Source organism: Tursiops truncatus, chromosome 4 (assembly GCF_011762595.2).
Source record: "Tursiops truncatus isolate mTurTru1 chromosome 4, mTurTru1.mat.Y, whole genome shotgun sequence".
NCBI classification, from domain to species: domain Eukaryota; kingdom Metazoa; phylum Chordata; class Mammalia; order Artiodactyla; family Delphinidae; genus Tursiops; species Tursiops truncatus.
This window is the reverse complement of record NC_047037.1, coordinates 90,168,359-90,183,948: the sequence shown is the minus strand read 5'-3', so window position 1 is coordinate 90,183,948 and position 15,590 is coordinate 90,168,359. Positions and strand designations below refer to the sequence as shown.

General features: G+C 38.6%; 1 protein-coding gene, 1 long non-coding RNA gene and 1 pseudogene across 3 annotated transcripts in view; 2 read left to right on the top strand and 1 right to left on the bottom strand.

The window, feature by feature from the left end:
- LOC109547760 (zinc finger MYM-type protein 6-like) overlaps nt 1-9,063 on the bottom strand; it is an 834,957-nt gene extending 825,894 nt beyond the window's left edge. For both annotated transcript variants that reach the window (XM_073804273.1, XM_073804272.1), the window contains exon 1: nt 8,944-9,063. The gene's annotated coding sequence lies outside the window, so the exon portion shown is untranslated. The remainder of the gene's footprint in view (nt 1-8,943) is intronic.
- Nucleotides 378-1,137, top strand: LOC101323857 (mitochondrial import inner membrane translocase subunit Tim17-A pseudogene; annotated as a pseudogene).
- Nucleotides 9,064-9,155: 92 nt separating the features above from the next.
- On the top strand, nt 9,156-14,817 carry LOC109547937 (uncharacterized). The gene is made up of 2 exons (XR_002173944.3): nt 9,156-9,535; nt 13,806-14,817. It is a non-coding gene; the product is annotated as an uncharacterized lncRNA (long non-coding RNA).
- Nucleotides 14,818-15,590: the final 773 nt, after the last annotated feature.

Genomic DNA, 15,590 nt, shown 5'->3' with positions numbered 1-15,590 from the left:
TTAATATCCAGTATTGAAATGTAAAAAGAAAAAAAAGTTAGTTGAATGTCTCTTAGATTAAGTTCCATTCATATTGTAAATGTTCTCAAATATTAGACATTAATGGAATACTGCATTACTAGATATAGATAACTTCATAGGACAACTACATATAGATACTATATAAGAAAACTACATATATAGAATACTCTATAGTATAACATAGTATACTTGCAGAGAAGATCCACTTCTCAGTAACCCAATGAAATTCTGGAACCATTTATGCTGACAGTTTTCTTAGATACTGGCATTCAATACAATTTAAGTAGAACAATTAAATAGGAGCAGACAATTTGGGTTACACCATTAAGGTGGCAAAAAGCATGTTCCAATATACTATGAATTTTGTACAGTGAAACACTGATAAGTTAGTTCTTGATTCAAAAAGAAAATAAGTTTCAGCTTCCTTTTGAAAAACAGGCATCATCATTGCTCGCTACCTATCTTCAGGTTTCTACCAAATCTTCAGTAGGTTGCATGTACTCAGATCTGATAAGAATCGCACAGGCAGAAATGTTGAAAATTCATATGTTTTGGCAACTTACGATAATCATTAAAAAGAGATTCAGGAGTGGCAGAGTCAAGATGGAGGAGTATACGGCACAAGCCTTGCCCCTGGCGCAATGTGGACGACTGTGATGGGGTCTTTACGATGGGAGCCATAGGTGGTGGGATCTTTCAAGCAAAGGTTTTCGCAATTCTCGGGTGGGAGTAAACCACAGACTATGAGGGAATCTGACAGCTATTAGAACCAGGGCTCTGCAGTTGGGAGGTAGCTTTGCAGTTTGGGGAGGTCTGTTTTCCATGATTGACTGCAGTATGGTTCACGTCAGAGGGAAAGAAGACCCCTGGAACTGCATCACGAGTGGTGCCTTAACAGGAGCCATCCTGGCAGCAAGAAATGGACCAGTGGCCATGGTTGGGTCAGCCGCAATGGGTGGCATTCTGCTAGCTCTCATCAAAGGAGCTGGTATCTTGTTGACCAGATGTGCCTCTGCCCAGTTTCCCAACAGCCCTCCGTTTGCTGAAGACCCCTCCCAGCTGCCTTCATCCCAGTTACCATCCTCACCTTTTAGGGACTATCAACAATACCAATAGGACCTCTCTCCCAGGACTTCTTTAACAGAATGAGCTGCAGTTCAAGGAAGGATTTCAGAAGATCAAGTTCAGTCTGTTTTTAAAACTGTAGGTGGGACAACTATGGCCAAATAGGCTATGAAGAGACATTTAGCACCTTTTTCTATTTAAGGGAACGTGGGAGATCAGTGGAACAGAATAGAAGCCCAGAGATAAACCCATGCACATATGGTCACCTTATTTTTGATAAAGGAGGCAAGAATATACCATGGAGAAGAGACAGCCTCTTCAGTAAGTGGTGCTGGGAAAACTGGACAGCTACATGTAAAAGAATGAAATTAGAACACTCCCTAACACCATACACAAAAATAAACTCAAAATGGATTAAAGACCTAAATGTAAGGCCAGACACTGTCAAACTCTTAGAGGAAAACATAGGCAGAACACTCTATGACATAAATCACAGCAAGATCCTTTTTGACCCACCTCCTAGAGAAATGGAAATAAAAACAAAAATAAACAAATGGGACCTAATGAAACTTAAAAGCTTTTGCTCAGCAAAGGAAAAGACGAAAACAAGATGAAAAGACAACCCTCAGAATGGGAGAAAATATTTGCAAATGAAGCAACTGACAAAGGATTAATCTCCAAAATTTACAAGCAGCTCATGCAGCTCAATATCAAAAAAACAAACAACCCAATCCAAAAATGGGCAGAAGACCTAAAGAGACATTTATCAAAAGAAGATATACAGATTGCCAACAAACACATGAAAGGATGCTCAACATCACTAATCACTAGAGAAATGCAAATCAAAACTACAATGAGGTATCACCTCACACCAGTCAGAATGGCCATCATCAAAAAATCTACAAACAATAAATGCTGGAGAGGGCGTGGAGAGAAGGGGACCCTCTTGCACTGTTGGTGGGAACTTAAATTGATACGGCCACTATGGAGAACAGTATGGAGGTTCCTTAAAAAACTAAAAATAGAACTACCATACAACCCAGCAATCCCACTACTGGGCATATACCCTGAGAAAACCATAATTCAAAAAGAGTCATGTACCACAATGTTCATTGCAGCTCTATTTACAATAGCCAGGACATGGAAGCAACCTAAGTGTCCATGAATGAATAAAGAAGATGTGGCACATCTATACAATGGAATATTACTCAGCCATAAGAAGAAATGAAATTGAATTATTTGTAGTCACCTAGAGTGTGTCATACAGAGTGAAGTAAGTCAGAAAGAGAAAAACAAATACCGCATGCTCACACATATATATGGAATTTTTTTTTTTAAATGGTTCTGATGAACCTAGTGGCAGGACAGGAATAAAGACGCAGACGTAGAGAATGGACTTGAGGACACGGAAGGGGCAAGGGTAAGCTGGGACGAAGTGAGAGAGTGGCATGGACATATATACACTACCAAATGTAAAACAGATAGCTAGTGGGAAGCAGCCACATAGCACAGGGAGATCAGCTCGGTGCTTTGTGACCACCTAGAGGGGTGGAATAGGGACGGTGGGACGGAGGCTCAAGAGGGAGGGGATATGAGGATATATGTATATGTATAGCTGATCACTTTGTTATAAAGCAGAAACTAACACACCATTGTAAAGCAATTATACTCCAATAAAGATGTTTTAAAAAAAAAAGATTCAAGTACTTACATGGTGGAATTTTTGTGTTTAGTTTTTCTCATTTAAAAAGTTTCTTATTACCCCTTAGAGTTTGAATACAAAAAATATATTTCTAATACTTCCATCTAGGTCTAGATAAATTCCCCTTAATTTCACTCTTTTCCTCTGTTGAAACCAAATGTGCATCTAGTTTACATAGGCACAGGATAGTACTAAGGCAACCAGTAAGTGCTCGTATTTCATTCAGCAGATATTTATTACAAATACATGCAAACTTTGTATAAAGTGCTGGAGTACTAGGGGTTGTGCAAAGATAAATTAAAAGGACAATCAGCTTTCCTGATTTGTAATTTAAACAAAATGAATACAAATAAAATAAAATAGTAAAGAGAAGAAATGGAATGACATGGAACGGAATGAAAGGGAATAAAATGATAAAGTGAAAAGGAATGGGAAATTATTTTTCTACTCTTGGCTCCTTCTTATGTGATTATCATACTGTTGGTCTACATTTTGCTAAACTACTATAAAAAGCTTAAAGGCAGAGTCTATCATATTTTTCACCATATCTTTAACATCTGCCATAGTGGAAAATACACATTTAAGTGAGTAAGTAAACAGTAAAATATCACACAGGAGAAACAAAATTCTGTAAGCACTAAAACCAACACTGTGAACGTAACTACCTCAAGTATTAAGGAATCAGCTTATTGTTATCTGAAATAAATGATGTAAATGTTTTCTCAAATTTTTATCTTAGAATTCATCATTCGTGCCTTTGAGGTGGGGACTTCAGAAGTTAGAAACGACATTCTTAGTGGTATTTACAGCCAAAACTAAATCTTTCAACAGTAGTTCAGGCTGGATTTCTAGGTTTAGCATAACAGGATGTAATTTCGTATATAAATATGCATGTGATTTTCTAAATATTAAAAGATTCTTCTCTAGTCATGTTCCTCATGGAGAAAGAGTCTAAGCAAAAACAAAATGCTGAAACAAGGCCCCTAGTTTTTAAATTGCTTTTACTGAGTGGAGGGGATCCTGGCACCTAATTACCTAATCCCACTGGAAGAACTGGCATGCAGGAACTAGCAGCCCATGGTTGCTAGAGTTATGAAACCTGGAAAAAATAACATGAAACTCCTATGCTCAAACACACATATTTGCACATGGGCTAACTTTCATCCAGTAGACAGCCCAGACCTCTTTAGAAATTGCAGAGTAAATCAGGAAATTAGCTCCAAGGATTATATGCTTCTACTCTGCTTCAGGGGCCCCAATTCACATCATAATGGTTCTGAGAAGTTTTCATGACCAAACCCAAGAACAAGGAGGCAGAAGACCTGAAGGTTCGCAAATGACCCACCCACCCTCTTCTGTGGAGACAAAACAGTTTCTATCCAACACCCTCAGAGGAATGCGAATGATCTGTTCAGGACTGAACTGCTTTACCCTCGCTGTATGTAAATTACTCATTACCCCCTCCTTTTGCACATTTTGCCCTCCATTTTCCCTGCTTACTTCACCACTTTTTCTCCGAGCTACCTCAATTGCCTTGTGCTTTGCTCTCTTCAGCAACTTAAAAAGGAAACTAGATTCATTAGCCAAATAACAGAATCATACATTTCTTTTTGATCTATTGGGGAGTAGGGAAGATGCTTTGGGATTTCTCTGATATTCAGCTTTTTAGAAAACAATTCCTTAAATTATTGTTTTAAATATTTGAACTGCTTCGTCTAATTTTCTCTGATGACACGCTAAATTAGACTAAAACATGAAACGTTTTGAAAACCTATTTCTGTTGTCAGTGCTTCCACAAGAACAGCAGGGGGCAATAGCACACCAAGAATTGTGGAAACTGTCTCAGGCTCTAAGAAACACTGTTGAATTGCTGCACTGGGTCTGTGTACCCCAACGCGATGATCTCAGCTCTCAGATGAAGTCTTTTGTTTTCTGTCCTATTTTACAATGCACTGTTCAGTTTTCTATGAGTTGTGACTTATTCAGACAGCATTTCACTGACAGTTTAGCTTAAGAAAAAAAAAAAAAAGGTGAAGGAGGAAAAAAAAGAGGAAAGAAAATTAAAGTGCAGCAAAATGAAACACAAAAAGACAAGGAAGAAGTAATCCTGCATGTATTGAAAGTTTGTCCCTTCTCTGTTCCCATCCACTGGAATCTTAAACATTGTTTTCCTGGATTACAGACTTAATTCACCCTTAACCCTTCCCTCATAGATGCACTCATTTCATTCTACCTTCTCTGTCATACAGTTTTCTGTTAAAACAACGTATTTCTTTATAAAAAGAACAAACTGTTTTAAGCTGAATATTTTTTAAAAGAATTCAAAAAACTGTGTGCTCGCCTTTGGTCAAGCATCTCTGTATAGAATTTTAATGTTTTTCTGCTTTTTAAACATTTATTAGTCAAGATACATTTCATTGCTATGTTTCAATAAAGTTTTCCCCTGTAAATTCACGCCTTCAGCTAAACAGCAAAAAGCTGCAGTTGTGAAGCTATATCTGATGAGTTTGGGGGTAGAATATAAAGTAGAAACTGTAACATCAGAGATTTGAGGAATATATTCAAGGATCATTTCCACTGCATTGGAAGGTGTTTCATAATCCAACCTTCAAAACCAGCAGAGATTAAACTATTTCATGCATAATTTGAGTTGCACCCCAAAATATAAAACCCATAAGACTGGCTTCTTTCTCCCACCTAGGCTGGAATTCCCAGAGTTACTAATGCATTCTCACAGAGTTATTAGTTTATGACTGTGGAATGGCAGAAGTAATATTATTTCAACATGTGGCACTAAAATTCCTCGTCAAGGGATAGTCCTTTCCCTCCCTGAGACTGAGGGCTCTATCTGATACCCTCGACTTTATCCCCTCTGGCCTGTCTCCTACTATTCTCCTGCACACAGCGCTCCAGTCACACCAGCCTCCTTGCTGTTCTCTGAAAACACACCAAGTAATCTTGTGCCTCAGGGCCTTGCAGTTCTCTCAGTCAGGGTAAGTCTTAGCCCACTTATCCAAACGACTCATTCCTTCACCTACTTCAAGAGTTTGTGCGAAAGTCACTTTCTCGCTGAGGCTCTCCCTGACCCCTTACTTAAAATAGAAAACTCCCCCCTAGCATTTCCTACTCTCCTCCCCCTCCTTTATCTTCCTCAATAGCACTTACCATCATCAAATATTATATGCTACATCTTACATATAATAAAGATGAGCTACTGAAACCAAACGTATCTACCAACAGAGGGCTTAACCCCCCTACTAAATGGACAAAACAGTTGATTCCAAAGCAAAACCCAACTCTTTGCTGCACATAAAAGACAAAGACACACCTAAAACAATTCAGAAATGCTAACAATGAAAGGATGCACAAAGGTATACCAAGAAAATACAAAGAAAGAATTGAGATTTTGAAATCCAACTAAGTAGAATTTAGGCCCAAACCTATTAACAAGTCAAAGAGCACTTTACAAATGCTAAATGCTACAATTCACAGTGAAAATAAAATATTTATAAAATATGCAGCAAATAACACAGTAGCTTCTTTCATTTAGCAGAAACTACGGGAGACTCAAAGAGACTAGAAATACATAAATAATAGCAGACTTTAGTATACCTCCCTTGGTCCAAGACCAAAAATGGTACCAAAAACCATTTATAATAATTGATTCCATAATTACAGAGACATCTATACTTCAATAAATTACATAAAGAAAAGTACAAATAATATTCTCCATCAACAAGATGATAAAAGTATGAATCCATAACAATCAAAACATAAGAAAATCTTCCCACTTTGAAATTTAAAATGTTTCTATTAAACTTAGCTTGACTCAAGGAAAAAATAACAACTGATAATGAAATTTTCTAGAAACAAATAATGAAAACATGATATCAGAGTTTACAGGATACTGCTAAAGAGTGTTTAGAAAAAGATTCATAGATTTAAATATTTGTATCAATAAAAATGAGAGAAAATGAGATAGACATTATCCTCAAAAAGTTAGAAATATTTAAGACTTGTTTTTTTTTTTCTCCCTACTTTGGACTTAATTTTCTTTTTAATTAAGCAACCTAGATTTGAAAACAACCTGAAACAAATAAACTTAGTTGTATCAAACTGCATTTAGCACTTTTATAAATTCATTATAACTTTGGTTCTGTTATTTTGAAACTAACATATATTATGGGGAAAAGTAAATAAGCAATTATGTTAACATTATTAGGAACCATGCTTTTCAGCAGAAAAGAGATTCTATAAAATTAAATAAGTAAAAAATTCTATAACCTTTCATTAGAATTGGAGTATCAGCACAAAGTTATGATTTATTTTTCTTTGAAAAACCACATATTTCCTAGATCTGTATTAAAATGTCTGAGAAGTAACAACAAGCCTTTTAGCCATGAACATCCTACATGCACAGACTGTGGTCAACAAATACCATTTTCACTGAAAGCAATGAAGTCTCCTTTGAGAAATGGCTGATTCTAGGTCTGGAGCAGTAAATGAGACTGTTCCAATACGAGACTGGGACTCTTTAAAGTATCCAAAAGCAAGGAAGCTATCAAGACATTTGCAGTTATCAAATGAACACAGAAGCCAAAGATGGGCAATTTGAGCTTTAAAATGAATAATCACTGCAATTATATAAAAGCATAAATAGAGATGCCAATAGAATCAATGCAAAACTAGAAGCAATAGGAAATTCAATATGAGAGCGAGATACAAAATTACATGTAGAAATCGATGTCTTCATATGTTTAAGCAATAAGTGATTATAGGGGAAAATAGAAGAGATGACCCCATTTACATTACCAACAAAAATGAAAAAATATCCTAGGAGTAAATGTTATAGGAACTGTGCAAAACCTGTATGAGAAAAACTTTAAAGCTTTCCTGAAAGATAGAAAACTGTGACTTGAATAAAAGGAAAAATAAACCTTGCTCCTCAATTGAATAATGCAAAATCATAAATTAATGCCAATTTTCAAAGTGTTTTTTACACAGCTAGTTTCTGTAGTTTACATGGAAAAAATAAATAAGCAAGATTATTTCCCCCAAAACAGGAAATCAAAATAAGAAAACAGCAATAAGGCAGGCCTAGCTCTACCAGATACTAGAACATATTATACAGTTTCTATAATTAAAACAGTATAATATTAGCACTTGAGTAGACAATCAGATCAATAGAAAAAAATAGTAAATATAGATGTAGAGCCACGTACAATGTGGAAATTTATGTATGTGATAAAAGTGGTATCTCAAATCACTGCGAAATAAATGGGCTTTTGAAAATTAAATGTTGTTAGAACAGCTAAATAGGTCTGTGAAACAGAAAACATCGGATATAACATCACCTAAGTGGAATTCCAGCCAGAAAAGCCAAAAAATTCAACGTCAATCTTTCAACGAGGACCAATTTGAGTACCCAAATTGAAGGGCATTCTGTTAAACCACTGGTCTGAACTTTCCCAAAAAAGTCAATGCCAGAAAAAAAAAAAAAAATCAGCAAAAAAGGCTGAGGAAGTAGTCTAAACTGAAGGAAGCTCAAGAGACTTTATGACTAAAATCGACACGTGATCCTTGTTATATCCTGGATTTTTATTCTACAGACAACAACAGGGTAAGCAAGGATTTGGGGTGGCGTGGGGGGACAATGGAGGAAATTCTAATATGGACTATATATTAACTTAGAGTAATGTAACAACGTTTACTGCATTCCGCCTCCCCAGGTCTGAAAAGCCTAGGGATACATTTCCTAAAGACACAGCACTGATCCTATAGGCCAGTAGTCCGCAGTTGGGGCGATTTTGCTCTGCCCCGCCCTCCCCACACCCACGTGATAATGTCTGAAAACATTTTGGGTTGTCACAAGTTGGGGAGGGGAGGGCCGGGTGCGACTGGCATCCAGCAGCGTGTGAAGGCCAGGAGTGCTACTGAACACTGTACAATGCCCACGACAGCCCCACTCCCCTCACTACAAAGAGACTGCACGCCAAAATCAAAAGCGCCACAGTTGATAAACCTTGATGTAGAAGAATCCCTTATTCTCAGGGGACAGTACTGCGATATTAGGCTGAATTAAATGAAATGGTCTGCCGCGCAGATCAAATATTGGTAACATTTAAGGGTGAAGGGTTATGACGTCCACAACTCACTCTCAAACTGTTCAGCAAAACACACTGTACATGTCCTTCCGCCCTGCTTTCCTCCTCCCTCGGGTACCGAAGCAGGGTCGTACTCCTCCTAGCGCGGACGGACCCGCCGAGCCTGCGCGGTGGGAGGACCCTGCGAGCGACCACTGCGCAGGCGCTAGGTGGCAGCCACGCCCACGCGGCGCTTCTCCAAAAGTTAACAGAGGTGGGGCAGACCTCGCAGTCACTTCGGCTGCCTGGAGCAGAGGAGAGAAGAGAAAGCTCCCAAGGGGGCTCCGCTGTCTTCTCCAGGAGTGACGACGCTGCTTTCCCAGTTGAACCCCGCCCCCTCCTCTGCGATCCGCTGCGGGCTGCACGGAGCTTCGCTTACCCTTTGGAGCCCTCTGCCAGGAAGAGCACGTTGCGTGAGGCCGCTGGTGCCTGGCCATTCCCGTGCAGGCTGGATTCTCCAGAGGTGAGCTTTCACACTCTGCTTAGTGGATTCTGACTTACTTTCTGACGAGCCTGGGCAGTACTACAGCTCGTGACCACTGACCGAAAATGCCCGGGCAGGCTCATTCCACACGGGCCTTCTCGCCAACAACAGCTTACCCAGGTAACATTTTTAAATACCTTAAAATTTTTCAGCCTAGAGTTTCTTAATCAAGGAGTTGACAGACTTTTTCTGTAAAAAGCCAGATAGCAAATATTTTAGTATTTGCAGGGCAGGAACAGTCGCCTCTGTCGCTTATTTTTCTTTTTTTTTTTTTAACAACCTCATAAAAATGTAAGGAAAAAAAAACCGCTCTTAGCTTCGGGCTTTACAAAAACATGGGGATTACTATGATTAGATTACAGTCTTTCAGTTTACCCAGCACGGAGGCTAGAGCTTAAGTCTCTGGTCCAACCACAGTTCTGCAGTAAAGACTCAGGTTCCAGGAGGACCACGACCCAACCGGGCTTACTGGGCGCCACCTACTGAGGCTTAGTTTACCATCTTTTGGGCCCCTACACCTGCACCTCTGCTCTTCTCTGCTGAGTGGCCGTTGAGTTCCTGGCAGTCAGGAGGGCTGCCAGGATATCCCCAGACAAGCAGCCACACCCTCCTTCACTCTAAAATGACAATCCCTTCCTATCTGGGAGCAAAAACCAAAGTCCTCACACTGTGATTAAATGAGTATAAACAATACAAGATCTCAGACAATTGTATTTATATAGCATTTTTTCTACTGATAGATGTAATATATTTATGTCCACTCTGGTAATTTGGAAAATACAGAAAAGCATATGGACAAAAATTAAAATTCAGCATACTCCCAACCCACAAAAATGAACTATCAAAATGTTTCTGTATTCTTCTAGTCCAGCTTTTCAATGCATATTAATAGGACAACTTACTGAACTGGATTTCTAAAAAATTTTTCTTAATAAACTTTTGTTGAATTACAAAATCCAAAAATGTGGTGAAACTGTAAATAAACAGTTCAATAAACTTTCAAAGACTAACACAAACATAACCTTGCAGCTGCCACCCAGATCAAGAAATAGAGCATGCTCAGTCAAGGGCAACTTCTCCCCAAATATAACCATAATCAAAAGATTAGTTTTGTCTTTTCTTTAATTTCACATGAAATGAATTATTCAGTAAATATTCTGTAGTATTTTCTTTCCATATTACATTTGAGATTCATCCACTGTTGCATGTAACAGGTTTGTATTTTATTATATGCTGTATGGCATTTAATTGTGTGAATATGCTGCAGTTTATCGTTTATACTGTTATTTTTTAAATTTCAGCTATATTAAGGTATAATTCCTATACCATACAATTTTCATCCATTTAAAATGTACAGTTTAATGTTTCTTTAGTATATTCACAGGTAAGTGCAACCATTGACAGGCACAGTCTGTTTTAGAACATTTTCATCACCTCAGGACAACTCCATATTCTTTAGCTGTCACTCCCCTACCCTGCATCCTCTCCAGCCCTAAGCAACCACTAATCTATTTTTTGTCTCTATAGATTTGCCTATTCTAGATAGTTCATAAAAATGGAGTCATATGTCTTTTGTGGCTGGTCTCTTACACTGATCCTGAATATTCATGTTATTTCCAGGTTTGCAGCTATTGCAAATAATACTGTTGTGAACATTACTATACTAATCAGCATATTATGTGTATCTAAAGCTATATATGTATCACATAGATACATATTTCTCTTGGGATATATACCTAAAAGTAGAATAGCTCCAACATAGGTTACGTTTATGGTTAGCTGTAGTTGACAGTGCCAAACAATTGTCCAAATTTACACTCCCACCCGCAGCGTGTGAGACTTTTCATTGCTCCACACCCTCACCAACATTTGGTGGTTGTGTGGTTTCAGTTTACACTTCTTGATGACTAATGAAAAAAAGCACCTTTTCATGTAATTATTAGTCCTTTGAATATGCCCTTTAGTAAAATGCCTTTTGGTTCTTTATTCCATTTTTGGTGAGGTTGTCTTTTTCTGTTTGATTTAAAGTGAGTCCATTTTCATTTATGAGTACAGCAAACAAACAAACACTTTTCCTAATCTGTGACTTGCATTTTAACCATCTCATTGTTAAATTTTAATGACTGTAAATTTTAAATTTTTATTGAAGTCTAACTTTTCAATCTTCTTTTATGGTTAGTACCTTTGCTATCCTAAGAAACCATTGCCTACAAGGACCTTCTCCTGTTTTACCATCTAAAAACATAATGTTTGGGGGACTTCCCTGGTGGTCCAGTGGTTAGGACTCCACACTTCCACTGCAGAGGGCAAGGGTTCGACTCCTAGTCAGGTAATTAAGATCCCACATGCCATAAATTAAAAAAAAAAATTAATTAAAAATAAAACATAATGTTTTTCTTTGAATCTTTAAATCTACTAACCATGTAGGATTGATTTTGGAGTATGGTGTGCAGTTAAGTGTTAATTTTTTTTTCATATAGCTATCCCGCTGACCCAGGTGCTCTTCTTGAAAGACTATTCTTTTCCCACTGCCCTGCAGTGTCACCTTTCTCATAAATCAATAGAAACATAAATCAGTACAGATCCTGCAATTAATAGACAAGGTCTTTAGCCATGATAAACATGTTAAGGAATCTTACTAAAACAAGATGTAATATGTGAAGAAGTAGAGAATTTCGAGAGAGATACGGGTAATATTTTTTTATGAGATGGAAATCCTACAGCTGAAAAATATAATATCTGAAATTATTTGATAGGTTATCAGTAGGTTGGACACAGTCATGAAAGCATCATTAAACTTGAAGACAGGTTGCTAGAAATCATCCGAATATAAGTGCACTGAGAAAAAAATATTTTAAATAAAGCATCAGTGACTGATGGAACAGCATCAAATGGCCTAACATACATGAAACTGAACTCCTGAAAAGCAAGGAGAGAGAGACTGGGGCAGAAAAATATTTGAAAAATTATTAGCAAAAGCTTTCCAAAATTGATCAACTATATTTTATCCAGGACGTTTACTTGTTTTCAATGGGGAGTGGATCCCAATAACCTAGCTTACCATGAATGGAATTTAGAAGTTAGCATACATCTACACGAATGCGCAGCAGGGCATTTTAAAGACACACAAATGTGGAAAAATACTCTGTTGGGTGGAACTGTCCCGAACATTACTGTACTTTGCGCATAAATGTTGCCTACCCATTAAAGCCCATAGTACCACCCCAATCATAGTAATACCAAAATGTCCTCCCAGTTTTTCAAAATATCCCCTCGGTGCATAGTATGGCCCTACATCCATCGAGAACCCCTCTCTCACATGATCTGCCACTGCCTCCTTTCCTCCTTGCCCCATGCCCTTTCTAACCTCATCTCTAATGCTCACATCTCGCAAACCACACTGGCATCTTTCCATCTCAGGGCTTTTGGGATGGCTTTTCTCACTTCCTGAATGGTTCTCCCCCAGACATCCACATGACTGACTCTTTTCTCCTCCTCAAGTCTTTGTTCAAACGTCATTTTCTCAATGAGACCTAGAAATTAAACAAAACAAAAAACTTGCGAGTTCATTCCCCCATCCCCAATTTATTTTTATATGTAGCCTTTATTTGAAATGCTATGGGGTTCTTTTTGTTTTTGTTTTTTTGTGGTACGCGGGCCTCACACTGCCGTGGCCTCTCCCGTTGCGGAGCACAGGCTCCGGACGCGCAGGCTCAGCGGCCATGGCTCATGGGCCCAGCCGCTCCGCGGCATGTGGGATCTTCCCGGACCGGGGCACGAACCCGCGTCCCCTGCATCGGTAGGCGGACTCTCAACCACTGCACCACCAGGGAAGCCCAATGCTATGTATTTTAATTATTTAATTTCCTTACTGTCTCACTTTCCGCACCAGTAGAATATAAGTTCTGGTGAAGACGGAGGGGGATTTAACCAATCTTGTTCTCTGTAGTGTCTTCAGTACCTTAAATGAGTAAAAAATTATAACTGATAACATTTTTCTCAGGGCTGGCATGTGGGCAACCTTAATTTATTCCTAATAACCTCTAAATCTTTCAAGATACTTCTTCAGTTTTTCATGAATAAGAAAGTCCTGACAGTATTCCAGTAATTTTTAAGTGTTTAAGGTATGTCTGAGTGTCTTAGCAAAAAGGATTACAGCAGTAAAAGCTCCAGCTTTTTACCAAAGACAATAAGAAATGTGATATGGTTGTTTCCAAAGCAACGAAAAGCTTTACCTCATTAAGTAGACTGAGGGTTTCTCCTTATTAGATTGAAATATCCAATCAAATAGCTGAGGGCTGCCTCACAAAGAAAAAACAGTTAGAGCTGTCATCACAAAGAAATTTGCCTATTCAATTACAAGCTAATTTGTACCAACTTCTTTCTTCAGGCATTCAGGCATCAGGATCGATGATGAACTTTCAAAAAGGAAAAGGATGGAAAATCATCGAACTTACCATGAACTGTGCTCCCTTAAGTGTTTCCTTATAGCATGTGCAGAGTCAAGGGAAATTATATTCCTGTATTATTTAGTCTACCAACAACCTATTTACCTACGGTCTTAATCTGGGTTATTCTTGAAAGTAGAGCCTGAAACAAAGGTAGACACATTCTATTTGGGAATGTGATCCCAGGGAACAGGAATGAGACAGAGGGGAGTGAACAGGCGGAAAAGGGAAAGTCCAGACAAAACAAGGTAGTGTTATTGAGTGGTCCACTAGCGTTCATGGCTACTTAGTGCAGAGCCTTCCCAGGATTCTTAACAAACTTTGGCTCAGAACAGTCTGCCTGAGGGACGAAAAGAAGAAGGATTTCTCTCTCAGCAGCTATCACCTGTGTGCTGAGGGCTGCTCCCATGGGGCATTAACTGCCCCCTGAGGAGACCCTCACTGGTACTACAGCATCACATGTGCTGCAACAGAGAAGCTTTAGGACAGGAAGCTAGATTCTTGACGCGACCCTGAGATGAGGCACTGACAGCACAGAGCGGGATGAAACCTGCCCAGAGCTGTTAACCAAAGCTGCGGCTGGAATCGGAAGTGGAAGAGATGGGAGACAGTGCACAGGAGGCATCTCATAAGCCTAGAGAATGTGTTGTTAGCCTTGTCTAAATCCATATTCTCTCTTCTTTCTATCATCAAAATTTCATCGTCCAGATCAAGGCTGGCAGAAGGGTTAAATAGGAAGGTTAAATGTATTTCCTAGAAGCTGTATGTTAACAGTTTTAACCTTGAGTGACACTTACAAGAAATAGAAAGTGACCCTAGAACTTGGAAAATTTTTAAATTATTCTACTTGAAACATTTTACCATTGGATAGCAATATTAGATATCTTCTAAACTCATGTAATCTCAGAAGTAATCATGAATTGTTTGGAGAAATAAAATTAATCATTTCTTATATTTCTATTAGCTTTATAAATCAGTGTCATTAATTTTTCCTAAGATATTGTTTTCTACTGTCACATAGACTAGTGATACAGAGCTTACAACCAACAAAGGAAAAATTGGTAGAAACACAGGAAGGAAAAATGTTGGAATAATTTCCATAACCTAAAGGGTTGGCATTAATATTGGCTGGAATCGGGGAGGCAGGGGGGAAACTGCACATTTTGACTTGGGGTTCCTCTTTTGAAGTTACATTTTACCAGAAATAATTTTCTCTCTGCCTACATCCATGTGATGTCATTATCATCCTCACTTGTTTGGTCTGGAACTGCCACCAGTAGGAATAAACTTTTGAGTTATTTAATATGGATCGAGGGCTTCCCTGGTGATGCAGTAGCTAAGAATCCACCTGCCAATGCAGGGGACACGGGTTCGAGCCCTGGTCCGGGAAGATCCCACATGCCGCAGAGCAACTAAGCCCATGGGCCACAACTATTGAGCCTGCGCTCTAGAGCCCACGAGCCACAACTACTGAAGCCCGCGCGCCTAAAGCCTGTGCTCCGCAACAAGAGAAGCCACCGCAATGAGAAGCCCACGCACCGGAAAAAAGACCCAACACAGCCAAAAATAAATTAATTAATAAATTTATAAAAAAGTATGTATATATGGATCGAGCTCCTACTATTTGCTATGTATTGGCACACTGCATATGAGTAAGACATAATATAAAACATTACATCCAAACATTTCAGAATACATACTCTTTTAAGGTATACCCAGGACATTTA